Source organism: Microcaecilia unicolor, chromosome 8 (genome assembly GCF_901765095.1).
Source record: "Microcaecilia unicolor chromosome 8, aMicUni1.1, whole genome shotgun sequence".
NCBI classification, from domain to species: domain Eukaryota; kingdom Metazoa; phylum Chordata; class Amphibia; order Gymnophiona; family Siphonopidae; genus Microcaecilia; species Microcaecilia unicolor.
Genome location: NC_044038.1, coordinates 99343095 through 99355439, shown reverse-complemented (window position 1 = coordinate 99355439; position 12345 = coordinate 99343095).

Here is a 12345-nt window from a genome sequence, read left to right as displayed (position 1 = left end):
ATGTATACATCTCCCACATCTTTACTCAGATCTATTTTTATAATATCTGCTTGCTTTAAACTCTAATACGTTAGTCAACATCTCTATGTAACAATAAGTGATTACGTTCTAATCTATCACCACCAAGAACGATTTATTGTAAGCCACATTGAGCCTGCAAAGAAGTAGGATAATGTGGGATACAAATGCAATAATAATAATAATAGCTGCTGAACCACTTTGAATGAATGATCGGTAAGAAAGGATATAAACTACTTCATAATTGTCCCTGAAATACCAGTCTCACTTAATCTGTTGGGAAGTAGTTTATGATTAATTAAATCAAAAGCTGCAGATAAGTCAAGTGAAACAACCAAGGCCCCAAGGTAAGGGATCTTTTGGCCCCAAATTTTAATTGGTTGGTTTTTAAATTGTGAAAGTTGGGTTAATGGGATTTGAATTTGGTTTGTGGATTTGGGTTCGTGGGATTTTTAAAAACCAAAAACATAGTTCCGTAGGGGGCAAGGGGTTTTATGGCAATAGTAATTTTGACGTAGTTTGAGTTAAAGGTGAGGGTTTGTTTTTTTTTAATAATTTTCTCCATTATTTCCTATGGGAAATATTAATAAAAAATGGGATTCAGTTGTGCTGAGCAGGATTCCATGGGACAGCAGAAAAACTTGGAATTCTGAGAGGGACATTTGATTGGATGGGGGTTCTCTGGAACTCCAGCCATGGTTCTGTTACCTGGGCAACGCTGCTGCTGGCAGTTGCCAGAGGAAGCTGCAGCGCTGGGACAGGAAGGACGTGTTACTGAGAGCTCTGTGCATGGGAGAGTGAAAATAGGGTTTAAGTCATTTAGAAAGGTTTTTGGGTGAAAGGGAATATTGAGAGTTTATTTTAAGAGTGGCTTTGAAGGTAGTATGACTGTGATGACTGATGTATAACTGAGTATACTCAGTGCTTTTTTTGTAGAAAAAAAGGTGTCTGTACTCTTTGTGGGCGGAGTCAGCACATGACTCCACCCACATTATAGCCACACCCCTTATACCAGCCATAGCACCTATAAACAGACATCATTGAAAATATACTAGTATAGGAGAAATATATAACGTGATTTGTTTTCATTATAAATAATTTCTGTAAGCTGTTACAGCTCCAGTATACCCAGTGCAAAATAAGACAGCAGATGTAAATTCTCAAATTGGACATATTCCAGACACTAAAATGAAAATAAAATGATTTTTTTCTACCTTTGTTGTCTGGTGACTTTGTTTTTCTGATCATGATGGCTCAGTATCTGATTCTGCTGCTTTCTGTCCTCTTAACTCCGTTTCCAGGGCTTCCTTTCCATTTATTTCTTTACTTTCCACCTTTCTTCGTCATTTCTTGCCCTACCTCCAAAGCTGGGTCCTCCACAGACTGTGAATGTCCAGTGGATCCAGCTTCTGCCTATTTTCTACATCCATGTGCAGTTTTTCTCCTCTCTTCCTTTTCCCTCATCTCATCTCCTTCCTCACTCTTTCCTCGCCTCCATCCATGTCCAGCATTTCTTCTCTCTCCCTTCCCTCTCCTCCATCCACCCATGTCTAGCAGCCCTCCTCTTCCCTGTCCTCCCCTCCATCCATCCATGTCCAGCGACCCTCCTGTCCCCCTGCCATCCACCCATGTCCAGCAACCCCCCGTCTCCCCTGCCATCCACCCATGTCCAGCGACCCTCCTGTCCCCCCTGCCATCCACCCATGTCCAGCGATTCTCTTCCCTCCCCTGCCTTCCCCTCTCCCATGGCCAGCGATTCTCCTCCCTCCCCTCTCCCATGTCCAACGATTCTCCTCCCTCCCCTGCCATCCCCTCTCCCATGTCCAGCGATTCTCCTCCCTCCCCTCTCCCATGGCCAGCGATTCTCCTCCCCTGCCATCCCCTCTCCCATGGCCAGCGATTCTGTTCCCTCCCCTGCCATCCCCTCTCCCATGTCAAACTTCCACTCCACTCTACCGACGAAGTCACAGGCAGCGGTGAACTGGTGGGCGGTGCTAGTAAAAGCAGCAAGCTCGACTCTGTCATCCTTTGCTTCCCAATCTCTGCCCTCTCAGCGTCCCGCCCGCCAGTGGCGTAGCCAGAAGGCAATTTTTGGGTGGGCCAACAGGTTGGATGGGTGGGCACTAGAGTTGCCAACTTTTTTGAAAAAGAAAAAAAACAGCAAACCTGATGCACCCATGCTCTGTCCCTACCCCACTCCCCATAACTTCAATGAGGGTTGCAGTGCAGGCTTCAGTGGCTGCAGGCCAATTGAGAGCTAAGGGAAGTACAATAGACTGCACTATTCAGCCCCACTGAGCCATGGTTCTCCAACACATATATGGTATTGAAGCCAAACACATTCTGCATCCAGAGAACCTCCTGGCCGTCCACCAACAATGGATACAGAGCACAGCAAGGACAATTCTCCATAAAACTCATCATATAAAGAAATTTTGTTTTCTAGTGTAATCTCAATTACAGACATATTATAAATTAACTTTAAAAAAATCTATAAAACAAAAGTCACTCAGAACCTAGAGCAAATCTACCATGCCAACACTAACTTCCAAAAACAAAGATCCTACCTATGAAAAAGAAGTGCCTTAAATATTATAGTAGGGCCCTAAAATACAAATACATTTATCAGGAAAGCTGAACAAGCCAAATTACTACAGAATGCTACATGGAAACTTCATGCTAACAGAATACCTCAGTCACACACACAAAACACAAATGCCAAATACAGAATAAGTGACCACAAACTCTAGAAATATAAATTAAACGGAAACCCCAAGAAACTAGACCTTGCATGTAGTACAACACCAGAGAAACAAGAAAGAAAGGCACTTGCTCCTGTGCAAAATATAAAGATGGCACATGCCAGGGATGGTGTTAGGGGATGGAACTAGGGCAATTGTGCTTGGTTCCTTGGCCAGAGAAAGCCTGCATGCTGGAAGCTGAAGGAGCAGCCTGGTAATGGACTTTGGGGTCCTTTCCTAGATTTCTGTCCTGGACCCCAGCCATGTTTACCATCAACTTTGGCAAGATGTACATTCCAAATCCAACATATTATATTCACAACATTGAAAATAAAATATTTTTTATACCTTTTTGTTGTCTGGTCATTTTTTCTGAAATCATATTGGTCCCAGTCTCTGGTTTCTGCTTCCCTCTGTCTTCTCTTAACTCACTTGCCAGGGTCTCCTATTTGACATTTCTTCTTTCTTCATGTCCATCATCCATCTCCCATCTCTGTTTTCCTATATTTCCTTGTTCAGTATCTCCCCTGTGTTCATATCCCCTCATCCATCATCATTCCTCTGTGCACCTATGCACCCCATGCCCAGCATATCCCTTCTGCATTCCTATTCTCTCCCTTGTCTGGTATCTCCCCCCCCCCCCCCCCGTGTCCATATACCCCCCTCTCCAGTGTCCAGCATTTTATCTCTATTCTATACCCCCCCCCCCTTGGTCAGGCATTACCCCTCTGTGCCCATGTGCCATCCCCATACAGCATCTCACATTTGTGTCCCTGTCCCCATGCTCCCACCTAATGCCCATCATCTCCCTTCTGTATCTGTATACTTCCCTAGGTCCCCTTTCTCCCTCCTCCACACCAATGTGTCCCTCTCCTCTCTGATCCCACCCCCAACCAGCTTCTCTTCCTCTCTTTCCTTCCCCTTATGCATCTGGCTCTTTCTCCCTGCATCTCTCTCCCTTCCCTCTGCATATCCAGCACCTCTCCTTCAGCCCCCCCCCCCCCCCCCCCCCACACACACACACACGTCCAGCATCTCTCCCTTTCATCCAGCCCCCCTACATGTTCAGCACCTCTTTCCCTTTCATCCAACTCCCATACATGTCCAGCACCTCTCCCCTTCACTTCAACCCTCTGCATATCCAGCACTTCTCCCCTTTCCCTCCACCCCCCTGCATATCCAGCACCTCGCCCCTTCCTTCCACCCCCCCCTATATATCCAAAACCTCTCCCTTCCCTCCAACCTCCCCTCTGCAAATCCAAAACCTCTCCCCTTCCCTCCAACTTCCCCTCTGCAAATCCCAAAACCTCTCCCCTTCCTTCCAACCTCCCCTCTGCAAATCCCAAAACCTCTCTCCTTCCTTCCAACCTCCCCTCTGCAAATCCAAAACCTCTTCCCTTCCCTCCAACCTCCCTTCTGCAAATTCCAAAACCTCTCCCCTTCCTTCCAACCTCCCTTCTGCAAATCCCAAAATCTCTCTCCCTTCCCTCCAACCCTCTGCCCCTTGCAAGTCCAGCACCCTTCTGTTTCCTCCCTTCCCTGCCTCCCCTTACTGGGCCAGCACGCAGCACCCCACTGACTTCCTCACCCTCTCCCACCCCTGCCGCAGCGCTTTATTTAATGTTGTCGGCGCTGCTGTTACAGTTTCCCACCCCCGCGGCGGCGCTTTACACTTTACCTGACGGCAACGCTACAGATGCAGCGCTGACGTCCAACGTCCTGCTCCGGGGCCTTCCGCGTCCCGCCTCTGTAACAGGAAGTTACATCAGCGTGGAAGGCCCGGAGCAGGACGTCGGACGTCAGCGCTGCATCTGTAGCGTTGCCGTCAGGTAAAGTGTAAAGTGCCGCCGCGGGGGTGGGAAACTGTAACAGCAGCGCCGACAACATTAAATGAAGCGCTGCGGCAGGGGTGGGAGACGGTCACGGCAACTGGATCTGCTTCTGGGCGGGCCTGAGGCTAAACTGGGTGGGCCTGGGCCCATCCAGGCCCACCCGTAGCTACGCCCCTGCCACCCGCTCTCATGGAAAGGAAATGACATCAGAGGAAGGCGGGACGCAGAGAGGGCTGCCCTCTCAGCGTCCCGCCTTCCTCTGATGTCATTTCCTTTCCACGAGAGCGGGCGGGATGCTGAGCGGGCAGGGAAGTGAAGGACGACAGAGCCGAGCTTGCTGCTTTTACTAGCACCGCCCATCAGTTCACTGCTGCGACTTCGTTAGAGTGAGTGGAAGTTTGACATGGGAGAGGGGAGGGAGGAGAATCATTGGACATGGGAGAGGGGACATTACTGCGTGAACCAGGGGGAGCTGCTGGACCCCTGAAAAAAGATGCCAGTACACCGTATCGGCACAAAAAAAGCACTGAGTATACTGCATGAGAAGTCGTGGAATGTGACCAGGTTGAGAGGGGGAAAAAGGGATTCCATAAAGGCCTTATTGAGTGATTGGGTGGTAGATTGTGGAGTGACAGACTGGAAAAGGAAGGTTGGACTGTGAGTGGAGCATAGCGTCAGTGCCAAAGCTTCCTCTAGCGCCATCAGAATAGGGAACCCACAGTGAAAGATAGGGTGGATAGATGGTAATATTTTAATTAATTTTGTTTGGAGTAGTAAGCTGCCCACAGTATAACTGATTATATTTTAAAATCACCTAGGAGGCGTTCCGCCTCCCAATTTGTTTTTTTTTTTTTGTTTTTTTTTTTTAAGAGAGGTTAGGAGGAAGAAAAGAACTACAAAGGAACACCGGTGGAGAATCCAGGTCATCCAAGAGCCCCCACGCAAGAAAGAGATTGCTCAGCTGTAACTCCACATCAGCTAAGTGAAAATTGAAAAAAAAATGGAACAAAACTGTACCAAGGAATTTGAGTGTTTGCGACCGCTAGGGAAAAGGGAAAAAAATATATATATACTTACCTGGGTTGATAGCTGTCCATTTCAGGAGTTAGTGCACTGGAAGAAAAGAAGTGCATATAAGGAATCAAATTTTTGATACAAACTACATGCCAGTAAAACAAACAAAGGAGTTAAATATTTGTGATTGAAAAATATAAGTTGAACTTATCTGATAATAGTTCTTGCCGAAGAGGGTATTCACCCTGTTTGAAATACAAAAAGGAACAAGAATATAGTGTTGAATTAAATGTTAGGCTTATATGTTTGACAGTGTATAGATTAAACATTTCTTATATTTTATACATACCTTAATTTGGAAACAATATTAAAAAAAAGTTTATTAAAATTGTAGTTTGGTCCTTTGGAATCTGGAACCAATCCTGATTTTAGATTTTTTTTCCTCGCCCATCTTTTTGAAAGAGGGAGACGAGGTTAGTATATTTGATATCCCTCTCCCTGCCTCTGTGTGTGACTCAGAGTTTTGGCCGACTACTGACCGTGTGTGCTCTGAGACAACCGTTATTCCAGACCTAGCCAGAACGGAAGGGGGAGGGGGTAACACTACTCTTCATCAACGAAACCTGGATCCATGACCAAAAGGACCCTATAATCCTAGAACTTTACCCCGAGGATACAAAAATCACACATTGGACCAGGAAAGAAAAAAAAAAAAAAAAAAGGAGGGGGAGGCATAGCACTAATCTATCGATCCTATTTCACCACCGAAACCACTGCCGAGTCCATAACACGTCAACTAGAAATTGCCTCAATTAGAAATCAACAAAACCCTACACGATCACCTGAACTGTGTCCTGTTTTACAGACCTCCAGGCAACTGGAACGAAGGCCAGACTAACTTCATGGACTTCATCTCAAGCACATGTGCAACCAACTCCAATATACTAGTATTAGGAGACATCAACCTTCACTTGGAAGACCCAGGCTCAGTCAGCGCATGAGAATGTAAGGAATTCCTCCGCTTATGGGATCTCAAATGGCCACAAATTCAAGCAACCCACGAAAAAGAGCACACACTCGATCTCATCTCACACAAACTTTCAACAGACCAAAACTTAACAATAACTGACATCAAATGGACAGAAACACCATGGACCGAACATTACAAACTAAACCTGTCCCTACACTGGCGGAAGAAGGGTTCAAAAGGGACACAAGAACACACAACCTACAGCACAAAGAGGTCAAGTAGACATGAAAACATTCTGGAAACTCATATACAATAACGAATGGTCAACACAAACTGACTCCATTAACTACCTCATAGAATGGGATAAAAGTGCAAAAGCATACTAGATGAAATAGCACCCTTACGAACTAGAACCTCACAAACGCAAATCGATACCATGGTTCAACGATGAATTGAAAAAACTAAAAACACACACCAGGAAACTCGAACAAGCATGGAGGAAAACAAAAGATGAGCATACACTTAACACATGGAAACAAATACAAAGAAACTACAAATACGCAATAAGACAGACCAAAAGATCATTATATAACACTAAAATAGGGACAAATTACAAAGACACAAAGAAACTATACCAACTGGTGAACAAGCTCCTAGACACCAACCAAGTCACTACAATGAACTCAGACATCCCATCTGCAGATGAACTTGCAAAGTATTTCAACAAAAAAATTGTAACCCTAAGCAACACACTACCTCAGAACACCACTGACATCAAAACTTCCTTAATGAGCTGGACCCAACCACTGGAGAATACCCGGCTGATCGGACTTGGTTAAACTTCGCCCCCCCCCCCCCCCCCCCCCTCACCATCGAAACAGTCACGCAGGCGATCAGCAGGTTCTCCAACACACACTGTAAACCAGATATCTGTCCCAGCTACCTAATGAAATCCGCCCCTAACCGCTTCATAGGAGACCTCACTTCCCACCTAAATTACATGCTGCAGCAAGGTCTCTTCCCTAAGGAATATGACAATATTCTACTCACGCCGATACCAAAAGATACCAAGAAAAAAAACAAATGAAATCACTAACTACCGTCCAGTAGCATTGATCCCGCTGGCAGTCAATCTGATGGAAAGCATGGTAACCAAACAACTTACAAATTACATAAACAAACACTCAATACTACACGAATCACAGTCAGAGTTTCGCCCCCTCCACAGTACTAATCACTCTCCTAGCCAAATTCAAACAGGAAATAGCAACAGGCAAAAAAACATCATTCTCCTCCAATTCAATATATCCAGTGCATTCGACATGGTAAACCACAACATATTAATAAGATTACTAGATAAATTCGGGATTGGTGGAAACATAATCAGCTGGATTAAGGGCTTCCTAACCACAAGAACATACCAAGTAAAATCAAACTCAAGCATATCACCACCGTGGAAAGCAGACTGTGGAGTACTGCAAGGATCACCGCTATCACCAATACTTTTCAACCTAATGATGACCCCACTAGCCAAGTCCTTATCCAACCAAGGCCTTAACCCTTCCATATATGCAGATGATGTCATAATACACATTCCGTACAATACCAATCTGACAGAAATCACCAACGAAATCAAGCTCAGCCTGAACATCATGGACTCATGGGCAAATGCATTTCAACAAAAACTCAAAGAAAAACCTCACTGTCTCATCCTCTCATCCCAACACAGCGTGGACAACCCCGAAAACATCCCCCCAGACTACACCCTTCCTATATCAGACAGCCTGAAAATCCTTGGCGTTACAATAGACTGCAACTTAACACTAGACAGCCAAGTGGCATCCACAACAAAGAAAATGTATTTGTTCTCACCGGAGTCTGCAAACACCTCTCTGGTACTATGTAAGCCACATCGAGCCTACAAATAGGTGGGAAAATGTGGGATACAAATGTAACAGCAGTTGTATAGTTGTATGAGTTTCTACTATGAAAATGTCTCCCAGATCTCTCTCTCTCTCTATATATATATATATATATACTGGGGTTCTCATCAAGAGTTTAATTATAAAATTCAGCTTCCCTTTGCAACACTGCTGCCTGGATGTTCCATTATCACCTAAACATGGCCAAAACAGAACTTCTTGTCCTCCACCATAGAGCCATTTCTCCGATCCTCCCTCTTTTTCGATCATTGTGAAAATCATGACTAGACTCCTGGCTCAGCCCACCACCTTGGGGCAGAAGCGTAGCCAGGTGGGGCGCAGAGGGAGCGGTCGCTCCCCTAAACAGCTGTTTAAAAAAATGGCTCCTATGCGCCTCAACTCAATAAATATTTTTTTCTGCTCCCTCCCGAGTCTTTAATCTTTTGCTATCTCTTCTTCTGCCCGCGCTCTCCCGTCCGCATGGTCACTTTTACTTCCTGAAGTGTTCTCCCTCTGGCACCGGCGATTCACAGTCAGCCTGCCAGCGTCGGGGCTTCTCCTCCTCAGGCGCGTCCCACCTCTGCGGAAAACAGGAAGTTGCTTAGAGTAGGCGGGACGCGCCTGAGGAGGAGAAGCCCCGACGCTGGCAGGCTGACTGTGAATCGCCGGTGCCGGAGGGAGAATGCTTCGGGAAGTAAAAAGTGACCATACAGACAGGAGAGACGGGCAGAAGAGAGGGTGAAGCCAATTTGAGTAATCTATTCCCCCCCCCCCCCCCCCGTGCACCGTTCGATTCAAAACAAGCAAGGAGGAGATAGGGACACAAAGAGGGCACTACTGGAAAGGGAGGAGTAGATAGGGACACAGAGAGGGCACTACTGGAAAGGGGGAGGAAGAGATAGGGACACAGAGGGGCACTACTGGAAGGCATTGAAATATTCTCAGTTTTGTTCTCCATTCCTTTCTTAATAATTCCTAACAATATATTTGCTTTCTTAACCAATGCTGCAGACAGAGCAAAGGATTTCAACGTATCATCTACAATGATAGCTAAATCTTTTTCATGAGCGGTTACTCCTAATGTGGAAGCTTGCATTGTGAAACTGTAGTTTAGGTTCCTCTTCCCTACATGTATTACTTTGCTGTCTTGGTACATGTGGGTACCAATGACATAGGAAAATGTGGGAAAGAGGTTCTGGAAGCCAAATTTAGGCTCTTAGATAGAAAGCTCAAATCCAGAACCACTAGGTTAGCATTTTCTCGAGTGCAACCCATTCCATGTGCTTGGCCCAAGAGACAGGCAGAGCTCCAGAGTCTCAATGCATGGATGAGATGATGGTGCAGGGAGGAGGGTTTTAGATTTTTTTAGGAACTGGGCAACATTCTGGGGAAGGGGGAAACTATTCTGAAAGGATGGGCTCCACCTTAACCAGGATGGGACCAGGCTGCTGGGATCAGCATTTAAAAAGGAGATAGAACAGCTTTTAAACTAGAACCTGAGGGAAGGCTGACAGTTCCTCAGAAGCACATGATTCAGAATAGGGTCTCTCTCAAAGATATCACCAAAACAGGGAAGATAGGGTATCCTGATAGTGAGGTTGCAAAAGAGACCATAGTAGATCAGGTGTCCTTAAATAAAAATCAGACAAAAGATTGCAAATTAATACTGTCAATTACTGAGCATGATGTAAATAGGAACAACAAACAGTTTGAAATGTCTATATGCGAATGCCAGAAGCTTAAGAAATAAGATGGGAGAGTTAGAATATATTACACTAAATGAAAAAATTAGATATAATAGGCATCTCTGAGAGCTAGTGGAAGGAGGATAACCAGTGGGACACTGTCATACTGAGGTACAAATTATATCGCAGTGATAGGGTGGTTCAAAATGGTGGAGGGGTAGCATTGTATATTAAGGAGGGCCTTGAATCAAATAGATTGAAAATTCTGCAGGAAACAAAACACATCTCGGAATCCCTATGGATTGAAATTCCATATGTAAAGGGGAAAAGGGTAGTGGTAGGAGTTTACTACTGTCCACCTGGCCAAGATGAACAGATGGATATAGAAATGTTATCGGAAATTAGGGAGGCTAACAAACTGGGCAACACAATAATAATGGGTGATTTCAGTTACCCCGATATTGACTGGGTAAATGTAACATCAGGGCGTGCTAGGGAGGTAAAATTCCTTGATGAAATCAAGGACTGCTTTATGGAACAGCTGGTGCAGGAGCCGACAAGAGAAGGAAAAATTCTAGACCTAGTCCTCAGTGGAGCACATGATCTGGTGCAGGAGGTAATGGTGATGGGGGCTGCTTGATAACAGTGATCATAATATGATTAGATTTGATATTAGCTTTGGAGTAAGTATACACAATAAATCCAATACGTTAGCGTTTAACTTTCAACAAGGAGAATATGAGAAAATGAGAAGAACAGTGAAAATAAAAATTAGAGGAGCAGCTGCGAAGCTCAAAAATTTAGATCAGACGTGGATACTGTTCAAAAATGCCATCCTGGAGACCTAGGCCAAATATATTCCGTGTATTAAAAAAGGAGGGAGAAACACCAAACGACAGCCAGCATAGTTAAAAAGTGAGGTGAAGGAAGCTCTAAGAGCTAAAAGAAAATCCTTCAGAAAATGGAAGAAGGAACCAACTGAAAATAATAAGAAACAGCATAAGGTATGTCAAATCAAATGCAAAGCGCTGATAAGGAAAGCAAAGAGGGACTTTGAAAAAAATATTGCATTGGAGGCAAAAAACACATAGTAAAATATTTTTTAGGTATATTAAAAGCAAGAAGCCGACAAAAGAATCTGTTGGACCACTAGATGACCGAGGGATAAAAGGGGCCATCAAGGAAGACAAAGCCATAGCAGATAGATTAAATAAATTCTTTGCTTCGGTCTTCACCGGAGGAAGATTTGGGAGAGATACTGGTGCCAGAAATGGTATTCAGAGCTGACAAATCAGAGAAACTGAATGAAATCTCTATAAACCGAGAGGATGTAATGGGGCAATTTGACAAATTGAAGAGTAGCAAATCTCCTGGAATGGATGGTATTCATCCCAGAGTACTGATAGAATTGAAAAAGGAACTATTGTTAGTAATATGTAATTTATCTTTAAAATTGTACTGGAAGATTGGAGAGTGGCCAATGTAACACCGATATTTAAAAAAGGTTCCAGAGAGGATCCGGGAAATTATGGACCGGTGAGCTTGACGTCAGTGCCGGGCAAAATGGTAGAGACTATTATAAAGAACAAAATTACAGAGCATATTCAAAAGCATGGATTAATGAGACAAAACCAACATGGATTTAGTGAAGGAAAATCTTGCCTCACCAATCTATTACATTTCTTTGAAGGGGTGAACAAATATGTGGATAAAGGTGAGCTGGTTGATATTGTATATCTAGATTTTAAAAAAGCATTTGACAATTTACCTGATGAAAAACTCCAGAAGAAATTTGAGAGTCATAGGATAGGAGCTAATGTCCTATTGTGGATTAAAAACCAGTTAAAGGATAGAGAACAGAGAATAGGGTTAAATGGTCAGTATTCTCAATGGAGAAGGGTAGATAGTGGGGTTCCCAGGGGTCTGTGCTGGGACCGCTGTTTTTTAAACATATTTATAAGTGATCTAGAGATGGGAGTAACTAGTGAGGTAATTAAATTTGCTGACGGCACAAAGTTATTAAAAGTTGTTACATCAAGAAGATTGTGAACAACTACAAGAGGACCTTACGAGACTGGGAGACTGGGTGTCTAAATGGCAGATGTTATTTAATGTGAGCAAGTGCAAAGTGATGCATGTGGGAAAGAGGAACCCGAACTACAG